Genomic DNA, 12,139 nt, shown 5'->3' on the forward strand with positions numbered 1-12,139 from the left:
CTATATTTGGATAATAATTTTTCTTCAACTTTCTACTTCATGGATGTTTGCATAATTTTTTTTGTGATAATTTAGTTTATCTTGATTGTAAGTTCCAAATTAAGACAATTCATGACGAAAAAAATTATACTAAGGTAGTCGCGAGCAATCTAATTCCCTTTGTTCAATTGATATCTACCAGTTTCCAAAAAACGAGAAGGTATGGTTGAAAACATGGGATTCAAATGATAAAAGAGGAGTATGAATTGTACAAAATCAAATGAATACTGATTTCCACAAAAAGTAGGCTAAATACTAATATTACATTTCAAATAATCACACAATTTCACATATAAGTTGTTATTTTCTTTGCAAAAATTTACATTTCACTTTTAATTTTTACCCATGTCTGTTTTACTCCAAATAATAATCGAAATTCGGTATAGAAATCGACGAAAACACTTTATTACTATCAATTCAATATATCTGAACTATGAGAAATATAACTTGAGTTCTTATTAAAACGAATATTATGGATCAGAAAGGCAAATATGACTTTTGTAAACTAATTCCATGAAGAATTCTCCTGTCTTATTATGGGTAAGTCCTAAACTCATTAGGGTAGTACAAACAATATTCCTGAAAAAAAAATCATAGCATATATCCCTCGTAAGATATATTCTATATGTTTAAAATTCAGTTTTAATCCGACAATTGCTTTGCTTTTTTTGGTCTCGCTAAAAGGCAGTAATTGGTCTTCGGAACAATACGGTTGAGTACATTCTGACGTTTCTGAAGGAGTACGATCGAAATGTTTGCTTAGGGTGAAAGGACGAAAGGACATGGGAAGGGAATGAATAATGCCGAATAGGATGATTAGTTTAATGTTCAGACCTAAGTCCGACCTAACTCTCCATCGCTCCACTAATATTGATTTAAATTTTACTTATTGTTTCCTTGGTCTCAGAGCATAATATTCCGTTAGTTTGTGTTTACCTGCGCTCATTGCCGTAACCAACATTATGGAAAGGGGATGAAAAGTATAGTAAAATATAATTATACCAAAACCGGTTTAAAGAACTAATATAGAAGAAAATATAGTGCTGCTGAAGTTTTTCACTTGTAACCATAATACTGAGGTATTTGCAGTATGATTAACCAACGGAAATAGTATAGAAGTGAACAAAATATGGAAGTAAAGGTTAAAAAAATCCGCTAATCATATGCCTTACCCAAATAATACAAATGAGAGAGTAGTCCAATAAAATGAAGATTGAAATTGCCATCCAAAAGGCAAAGAGACATTCCTACATATATGTTGATTATAGAATTTGATTGGGGGATTTAATATATCAATACTTGTTTGAAAATATCTTTGAAACGTGAAACGTGAAGAAAAAGGTGTTCAAACAAGAAATATTTTCGATGGAGGTGAAATATTAGTTACAATCAAACAAAATCTATCGCATTTACAAAGTCTAACGAATGATCTCAGAAATGTTTTTCTTTTTTGAAGTTCATTAGTTATATATTCCTGTTCAATGTTAAAAAATGGGATATAAATATCTAGTTTGATTACGTATGAAAACATCTTATATTATTAGGATGCAAGGAAGGAAGAAAATGTTTCTTAGATAATGCAGAAATTGATGCCAAATACATGGGTACGGAAGATGAAGGAGTGAAAAATGATCATGGGACAGAATTATGGATATGTGTATTGAAAACGACATAATAAAAACAAATATTAACACAAAAATATTGATATATGCACCAGAAAGAAGCGAAAAAGAAATATCAGTTAATAATAAATTATTTCTTTTTTTTTTATATGTAGACAGAAATGGGAATTAGTGAAAGACGGTAAAGCTGCAAGGCAAGGGGAAATTGGTAGTGGTCACTACCTACGAAAAATAATAATCAATAAAGTAAAAGCACTTTATTCCCGGGTTATATGTTCCGTAAATATCCCGTGAATATTGAAACCGTGAATATAGAATAGTAATTTGTATGGGATTATAGAGCATTGCTTCGATCAATGGAAAAAACATATGGAAAGATGTGTGGCGTTATTTAATAGCCAGACCTCGTATTTTGCTATGTAAAATTTCTTCCAGCACTTCATAACATTCAAATCAAGATCGCATTCTAAATTATACAATATGATTTTGTAGGTTCGTCTAGCTTAAAGGCCTGGATCATTACTTGATCCATAGGTTGAAGTGAAGCCTTTGTGCAGGAAGGTAGAATTGTTACTTTGATATTTGGATGCATAGTTTCAAGTTCGCGGGAATAACCTGATACATTGTCCAAAACTAGAACGGCGTTAAAGTCTCATTTTTTTTCAAAATAATTCCAATTTCAGAAACAAAACAATTCCGGAACCAGTCACAAAAAATAGCGATTGTAGCCTACACTTTATATTAGCAGGTCAAAACACTGGCAGATTTTCGTTGTTTTGCTTTTTTAAAGCACAAGAATTTAACGATCTGTGAAGCATCAGTGGCTTAACGATCACCAGAGGTATCAGAACATAGCAGCAATGTGACTCTATTTTTTGCTGCCTTAAATCCAGGGGCAGACTCTTCGCTTTTAAAAATGAATTTTTCGTTCGGCACTCGATTCCAAAACAGTGCAGTTTCTTTTGCATCAAATATTCGCTCATTTTTGTATCCTCTATCAACTGCTATGTTTGCAATTTCTTCTGGATGGAGATGCAGCTTCTCAAACGATTTAAATGTTATGCAATAATTTTTTCCAGCTCAAATTCATCGATACAACCTTCCGATGCTTGAAATTTTCCATCTGGTCATTCACCACCACAACTATTACCAGGTTCTTTAAAATGTACGTAAAAACGCTTTAACTTCTCCCAGACCATAGGAGTCAGGGGTACCCTTCTTTGGTTGCGGTCGTCGACCATTAATGACAACACCACTTCCACTTCATCTATTGCTGAATCACGAACAATTTTTGCTGATAGTGGTGTTAGAGCTACAGACGACCTTATTTTAACTTCGGTTTTCTTTTATCGATCGTACAGTTGATACGTTGACATTGAATGAACGTGATATGGATACAAAGGACTCTCCAAGGCGTAAACGACAAATATTTCTGTTTTCACTTTAAGCAGTAAGAGAACGGTAGAGACTCATTACTCGATCACAATTTTTGTAACGGATGGAAAGATGGAATGATAAGACAAAGCAGTTCTTACCTAAGGACGACTTCTATATAGCAGCATTCAAAAATGTACGTAGACGGCTTATGTCAAAGGATGAACCAATACATTCAACAACTTACTTCAAACATAATTGTAATAGGATCTATTTTACTTCTCATTTGTCCATTTGACGACGCATTTACAAAGGATATTGAGTTGGATATCTATTAGAATCCTTTTTATTGATATGTACTCGTATAAACCGATTAGATCCGTGAATAAAGAAATCAATTTTTTAATCCGCGAACTGTATGAGAACAAATAAAATCATAAAAATAAAAGAAAAATAGCAATACCAAACTAAATACAAATTAGTCTGCAGGGCCGGATTAAGCTAGGGGCTTGGGGGAGCTATAGCCCCGGGCCCCAGGTCCAAGAGGGCCCCATCATTTGGAAATCATTCTGTATTTTTTGATGTGTTGATACCACAAATCTAACGTATTGATATTATTTTGTGAATTTTTCCGGGTTTTCGAATTCCTTAAGGGGGCCCCGTCATTATTTTAGCCCCGGGCCTTATAAATCTTAATCCGGCCCTGTTAGTCTGATATCATAAATTAAATGGAATCGAAAGAGTGAGGTAGTAGAAGAAATTGAGGATATTTGAAAATAGTATCCTCCCAGTAACAAAGAGATATATGGAGTGTTAAAATAATAAAGAGGATGGTGGACAAAAAAGTTATAAAAATATAACTATAAAAAAGAAAAAAAGAACTAATGAAAAAGAAGTGTAAATTGAAGTGACGGAAGTAAAACAAATATCATGTATAAATTGTATATACAAAATGACTATAAACTATAGGGAAATTAAAAAAAATATTCTACTGAAATAAATCAAGATAAAAAGGAATATAATATGATAAATATGAAAGAGAAGGAAGAAAATATAATCACGGAGAAACGGTACTGAATAGTTGGAGGGGCTACTTTGAAGAGCTTACAAGTGCAGAAATTGAAAAAGAGACGATAGAAATAAGCAATACTAAAGATAAGGGAGATAAGTAGTACAGGCAATAAAACAACGAAATTGGAAAAAGCGCCAGTAGAAAACAAAATAACTGCTTAAATAATGAAATAAATCAATAAAAAGTGAATTGACTAAGAAAATTAACGGAACAAGATAATATATTAGGAGAAAAAACGGAGAATTGGAATCAGGGAATTATATATAAATAGAAAATGTAAAAACTACATAGATATAACAATTACTAGCAATCCAGCAAAAAATAATGACTAGAATAATAAAAAATAGGGTCGAAGTCACTATAGAGGGCTAAGAATATGGCTTTAGAGGTGATAGAAGGACATATGACTTAATATTTATAATTGGCCAATGACGTTAGAAATTAATAGAGAAAAGAAAATTTATTATTGCTTTATAGATTTGAAGAAAGCCTTTTGCTAAATAAGGAGAGAGGATATATTTTAAATACTCGAAAACCGTGATATAAATCTGATGACAACAGCAATGTACAAAAAAAATGTGATAGGGGCAAACAACACAGATAGGTTTCGAACAAGGATATGTACTATGTCCTAAGCTCCCCAATGATCTGAATAATAATAGATTAAACTATAAAAAAAGCAAAGTAGGTATATAACGCCATTGATATACTCAGATTATTTGATATTATCAACGAAGTCGGCAAAAGATATACCACAGAATATACAGAAATAAATGAACTGAATATGAAATTGAATACGAAGAAAACACAATACTCATAGTAAGGAAAATAAATTGGTAAGGTAAAAATGGAAAATGAGCAGGAAATAAAAAATACTAGAAGTTTGTAAATTATGTAATGCAATTACAGCAATGCAAATAAAAAACTATCGAAAAACATAAAAATATGAATTGTGAATGAAAAGTAGTGATACCAATGTGAGACCTGAGTATTGAGGCATAATCAAATAACACTTATAAATGCAATGGAAACGATAATCATTGAGAAAATAGAAAAACAAAGATGAGATAGACAGAAACTAAAAATGAAATTAGCTAAAAATAAAACGTTTAAAGCACAATAGAGATGACTTGAATAACCAAAAACAGAATACCAAAAAGAACGTTTTAATCCAAAAAAGCATGTAAGTACTTTCAGAAGAAGACCAAAAAAACATGGGTTGGGAGTTTGAAACAAGATAAAACGAGATAGAATTAAAGACGAAACAAAAGATAGGAAGGCATAAATAAAGGATATGTCATAACTCATAAATCAAATAGCAATACACCGCCCTGTAATATGGCTTATAATCAAATAAAATAAAAAGTACAATTAAAAATTACAAATGCTAAAGAAAATATGAGAAAATTACATATTTAAAATCATTTGTTAGACTTTATAGATGTGATTACGAAGAAAAATGAAACTTTTTCTCATAAATTTTCACGGTTTTCGAATGTTTTCGGAAACGTGATTTTTTAAGTAGTTTCTAATCATTTTGTACCCGGCAATAAAACATTCATTCAACTAACCTTCCAATGTATGCTATCAACTCCTTGAAAAATGCAGGCTTGCCTGTTAGACGACAATTTGAAGCTGAATTGAGAAAATGTGTATTGAATTGCTAGGAGGTGTTTTTGAAATAAAAGTAAAAACATGTTAGTTCCTAATTTTCAACATACACTAGCATTATTTTTAAGATGTCACCAATTACACAGAGATTCATATTTTGGTAAACAAACATTGCTACTGAATACAAAATTAAATACATTTCATTTTCTCCAATTCAAAATCGAAGCAGCCTTAGTTGGTGAAGGTACATTAACAACAATTCACGGATGTTTGAAGATTCATTTTTATGTGGTGTTATTCTTTATCATTTTCATTTCTTAATTGTTATGAATTTTCTAGAGAGTACCTACTGTTGATTTCCTAGTACGCCCATGACTATAAACATGTTGAACTGCTCACGAAATCTAGTAATGCGTAGAATCTGTCGATATGACCGTTTGTAGAATTTGCCAGAAATGAGTCTTTGGGGCTTGTTGTCCTTACTTAGATTAAGGGCATTATATTTGGGAAAGGAAACCGATGATTGGTGAATTCCAATTGGTTCAATCTTGATTATTGATCAGAGAAGATTTCTTTAAATCATTAAATTATGCGTTATGGTTATACAGTGTCTCGTCGAAAGTATTAACTATCTGAGTTTGTTGTATAATTTCCCTCTATTTTAGTACTGAAAATTTTAAGTCATTTCAAACCCGTTTTGTTTTGAATTGAGAAATACATTGATATTGATAACTGAAAAACTATTCAGACACATCGAATATTTTACGAAATATCCATCACTTCATACATATGAAGACCTCTTTAATGACTTTCTTAGTGATAACTGCCTACCATAAGTTATCAGCAGCACTGCATTGTTATGGTTTTATGTGAATATACTGAATACACAAGTAGAAACCATCTGACCATATTTTAAGTACTTACTTTTTCAGTATCCGATTATTATTTTTCTATACGTTGAACATTTCTAAATTCTATATTATAATCCCACAATAAATCCCCATTTGTATGCATTAGAACTGATTAGACAGGCCCTACTTCTAAATATCCTACCATCCCACTCTCCTCTCACAAAAATTTACCATGGAGGAGTTTTGGTGAACGATATTCCTTAAAAAATAAAGAATAAATTGTTGTTTAAAAAAACTAAGCAACTCGCTTTTATTAATAATCAAAATGAAAAGTATAGAATACCTCTTGATATAAGTATGAAACTAAGAATAAGAAAATTGATGTTATTATTATAAAAGCGTGGGATGCTTTCTATGATTTTTAATTTTTAGTAATCGAAAAAATCATTTGGGCCGTTCCAGGACTGGGAATCAGATCTATTGGTTAGAAAATGCAAATAGAAACAGAGTAGAGTAGAAAAAAGAAGTTAACAACATACATAATATTATTTTTTTTATCTAAACTTTCAGTATAAACAAAAATGAATAACGAACAATTTGAAATTTTGTCTGACAATGAAGTAGTACTTTTAGTAAAAAATAGAAGGACATGTTTTCGATAGAAGCACAACAAATTTAAAAAATAATTGGGACAATCCAAATATTTGCTCTGTTTACTGGGCGCGTCGACAATGTTGATAATTTCTTCATCATCATCAGAGTTCATCGAATATAAGTGTAAATCTTAAATTATTTTGCTAAAACACTTTATAATATTGAGAAAAGTGAAAAATTTGGTTTGATAGGTTCGGATCCTCCGTTTCATGTTTAACTGAATTTTAAACTACCCGGTTACGTTTAAACCGTAGTTTATCGGTAAAAGTCATTCATAAAACGTGAAAAAGTCGATATCTGTCGTTTAAACTGACGTTCAAGGTTCAAACTTTACTTGTATAATTGGGCTAAATGCGTTGGATATGATTTTCTCTATTAAAACATATTGTTTTAGTTTCTCTAAGCTATTGTTTTTTTTTTATTTTCTTGTTCAATCGTTTATTATAAGAAGATTCAACAGAGAAAGAAGAAATGAGAAATGAATTCAAAACAATATTCGTATTGTCGATCACTCATAATGACCAGATTTTGGTAAACGTGAAGTCTATAAAAGAATAATATGCAAATCATGATTTCTTCTTATAATGACTCTTGTTCTATTCTAAGTACCCACGTTAGAGATGATTTTTTGGAAAACAAATCTAATTTTATCCAACGTGCGGTGAGGACTATTTTCCATTATAAGCTCGGCTTTAGCTGTTACGTTTTCTTCAAACTATTATTTATTTTCTTATATATTCGATTATTTGCAGAAACTCTGTCATGCTTAATGTGAAGCCACACATTGGAAATTTACAGATAGATCGCATGAATGAATTGCTTTCTGATCATTTTATTGACGAACCTTGTTTTATTTTAAATAAAAGATTTTTTGCTTAATCATTATAATTTTATCTAAGCTAGTTGGGAACTATTGTTAGTTGCTGCTTCACTTTACCTAAGCTATTATTCATTCTTTATTTCATAGTTCGATGTATATGAACTTTTCTTATTTGGACATTATTGGCTGATTTTTATATCTAATTTCAGTCCTATCGCATGGGGATTTATTTTCATACATATTCAAAGATAAAAAAACCTACATATATATAGTGAAATATGAGGGAGCTTATGCTGATGACATAGTCTTTGTTGCAGAAAAAATCCAAGATTTACAGAAAAACTTTGACATATGGAACAATACATTAAAGTAGTAGTAGCATTCAAATAACAAACAATAAACATAGAAATAGAAGGACATAGGTTTAAAACGGTGAGCACATTTGAATACCTTGGAATAGAAATAGAAAATGCAGGTAATGAAGACGCAGATATTGTCAAGAAAATTAAAAAATTCTTCAATCCATAGTACAGCTTCCTGATAAATGAAGGAGAAGCCTCGAGAATTTCAAAACTTGAAAGCAATTTAAACTGATTTCTTAGGCCTTTTATACGTTTTTAAATCGTTTTGATTTTAGGTTTCTTCCGATATAAATTTTTTTTTATAATTTATGAGATATATAGATAAAAATTTTGACGTTACTTTTACTTTCAGTCTTTATCAAAATATGATATTGATATATGATTGATATATGATATGATCAAGTGCCTGATACTAATTGTGACTCTGTCTACACAGGGCAGACATCTCAGTATTTAGAAAATGGACTAAAGGGTCATTAATTCAATAAAAAAAATAAAACCACGAAATATCAAAAAAAATCATTTATAAAGATTCGAAAATTCTCGGAGCGGAATCTAATACACGATAAAGGGAATTTTTAGAAATGGTTCACATTCATAAGAACGAGAAAGCTATAAATGATCAAATAGACCTAAATAAGTTAAGTAAAATTTATAATTCTATTTTGTAAATTCTAATATTTAATTGATGATTGATATTTTTGAGATGAAAAACTAAAAAAAAATAAGTTTCTGTTCTGATATAATTTTTATTTTGATATTCATAATGTGTGTGATCTTTTGATTGATATAAATAAACAAATTGTCAGTGTCAATATCATATTTTAATGAAGACTGAAAGTAGTCGAAACATTCTAATTTCTTATACCTTTTCATATGTTTATCTTTCTAAATCTTCGTCAATTTTATCTATCTTTCAAAAATTATAGAAAAAACTAATTTTGAAACAAAAGAGACCTGAAATCAAGAAGATTTGGAAACATAAACATCAAAATCTTTATCTATCTTTCTAAAATTACAGAACAAACCAATTTTATAACAGAAGAGGCCTAAAATCAAGAAGATTTGGAAACATAAACATCAAAATCTTTATCTATCTTTCTAAAATTACAGAACAAACCAATTTTATAACAGAAGAGGCCTAAAATCAAGAAGATTTGGAAACATAAACATCAAAATCTTTATCTATCTTTCTAAAATTACAGAACAAACCAATTTTATAACAGAAGAGGCCTAAAATCAAGAAGATTTGGAAACATAAACATCAAAATCTTTATCTATCTTTCTAAAATTACAGAACAAACCAATTTTATAACAGAAGAGTCCTAAAATCAAGAAGATTTCGAAACATAAATATCAAAATTTTTATCTATCGTTCAAAAATTATAAAAAAAATCAATTTTATAACAGTAGAGACCTAAAAGCAAGAAGATTTGAAAACATTTTTTAATTTATAAACCAATATTGACCTGAGGGATGTGAAACATGGTCTCTCACCAATAGACAAAAAAGTGCATTACAGATATGTATCTGAGGGGTGTGAGAGGAATTACAAAAAGGAATAAATAAAAGTAATTCATTGAGGAAAGACAATTAATTTGGGGGGTCATTACAAAGAATGGAAGATGCAAGACTGGTGAAGAAATAATGGGAATCAAAATCAGACAAAAACAGAAAAAGAGGAAGACCTAAAGCAACATGAAACAAAGTTCTACACTTGCTGCATATTAGAAAAAAATGCAAAATTACTGTCTCTCTGATTTTATTAATTTTCATTTCAAGTTGTAACTCTATATTTGGTTTATATTTGAAAATTATTTTTTAATCTTAGAATTTTGTTTGAAACGTGTTTTTTCACTTTTTAAATCTAGTTTTATTTTTTTTTTTTTCATATTAGATCGATCTTTAAAGTAAGATATTATTAAAAATGCTTTAAAAATAATAATGAACATCCTCTTTCAGGAATATCTAATAAGCGCGCTTGCTACGTCTGCAATATACATATATAATGGTTTTTGAACCCTGAAGACTTGGCTAAGAATTTAGGATTAATATATGGCAATCCAATATATCTGAATGGGTGAGAAACGTATCCAAAGATCTGACTAAATAGATAAATAAAAAAAAATAAATCTTATTTATTGCATATTTTTCTCATGACGAATAATTCAACACCATAGGTGAAAAATTTGAGAAAACCAAGTAAAAATCAATTTAAACCATTTTTCTAATATTCTAATGATCAACTGTGACCTTCTAGCAGCAACTATTAACTTATTATTTTGTCTAAATAGAAAAAAATATAATAAACTTACTTTACTCATGATTGCTCAATATAACATTCAAGCACTTCACTTTCGAGTACTTGGAAACGGCACTTAATAAATTCGATATCATCACTCCTATCTTCAACTTAACTTCTCGCAATTTGATCAAGATATATATGTGTGAACACGTAAAGGGTAACTGATTAAATTTTCAAAGGATCAACTGGGTTTAAAAATCTACCTGCAGAACCCTTTTTTCTTCCTTCCGGAACCTATAAATTCATTCAAAAGGGTTATTTCAATTTTAATACAATGAAAAGTCTACGGTATACAAAAGAAACTTACCTGTGTCACATATGGTATATAATATAGTCGCCTTCCCCATATGAGTCGGTCACACACTGGTGTTTCCGTTATGCAATTTTTCACACAATAACGTTGACTGTATTTGGAGGAAGAATATTTTAATCGAGTTTCAAAATAAGAAATATATACCGAAGCTACAAATGTCTAGTTCTTCGCAGAAAAAACAAGAGAAGAAAAATCATAACTAGAATGAATTACGTTGCAATTTTCTGTTAATAACAATATAGAAAGTACTATTAATTTTCTGTTTATCTAATTCACGATACAATTAGGCAATAGGAATTACGAATTGATCTAAGTTACGGCATATAGATAATCAACTTGGGTTTTGTTGTCACCAGCAGTGTGTTGCGATTGTAAACGCCTTGAAAATTATTAAAAAAGTCGGAAAGAAAAAGTTTCGAAATTGCAAGGATTTGTTCCGAAATAGCTTGAAGCTTAAAAATAAGTAAGTCAATTGGATCATTTCCTATAATTGGATTTTTTTCTACAACCGTTGTTCCTCATAACTTGATTAATTTCAATACTTGTAAGTTACTGTCATTCCTAAAATGCCGTGAGACGGAAATATTATAATGCTTCTGATACCATAAAGTGAGTAAAATGTGAAATAACAATACAACACTGTCCCATGTCTTTAGCCTTTAGATTATTACATTAAATTAAGAAAAGTGTTGGAATACAGAAAGTTCTGCACATTTTTAATTTGAATATGATGAAATATAGCTTCTAGATGTCTACATGTGCTACTTTCTGTAGATTTTTACTAATTTATGGTTTACTAGTTATTTTTAAAAATTTCACAAAAATTGTATGAAAAGTCCACCGACGTTTCTACTTACTCTACAAAGGTAATCTCAAGCACTCTTCTCTTTGTTTGAATCTTATTGATTCAATAAAAGATATACAAGGATATACTGAAAAATTCTTAGCCTACTATGGAACCAAATAAAATTTCAATGTCAAAATATTTTATTACTCAACATATTCTCCTCTTAAATGAATACATTTATTACAGCGAACCTGAGACGTGTCTATATCTTTCAAAAAAAATGTTTCTTCTGGCTCTGCAAACCAGACCTACACAGCTTTCATTACCTA

The 12,139-nt window shown here is 30.0% G+C and overlaps 1 long non-coding RNA gene across 1 annotated transcript in view; it reads right to left on the minus strand.

The window, feature by feature from the left end:
• Positions 1-11,399, minus strand: part of LOC130446593 (uncharacterized) — a 34,313-nt gene extending 22,914 nt beyond the window's left edge. Inside the window, exons 1-3 of the long non-coding RNA XR_008910167.1 lie at positions 11,018-11,399; positions 10,721-10,944; positions 6,643-6,828 (exon numbers count right to left, since the gene is read on the minus strand). This is a non-coding gene — a long non-coding RNA (uncharacterized LOC130446593). The remainder of the gene's footprint in view (positions 1-6,642; positions 6,829-10,720; positions 10,945-11,017) is intronic.
• Positions 11,400-12,139: the final 740 nt, after the last annotated feature.

The sequence above is a fragment of the Diorhabda sublineata genome, chromosome 7 (genome assembly GCF_026230105.1).
Source record: "Diorhabda sublineata isolate icDioSubl1.1 chromosome 7, icDioSubl1.1, whole genome shotgun sequence".
NCBI classification, from domain to species: Eukaryota; Metazoa; Arthropoda; class Insecta; order Coleoptera; family Chrysomelidae; genus Diorhabda; species Diorhabda sublineata.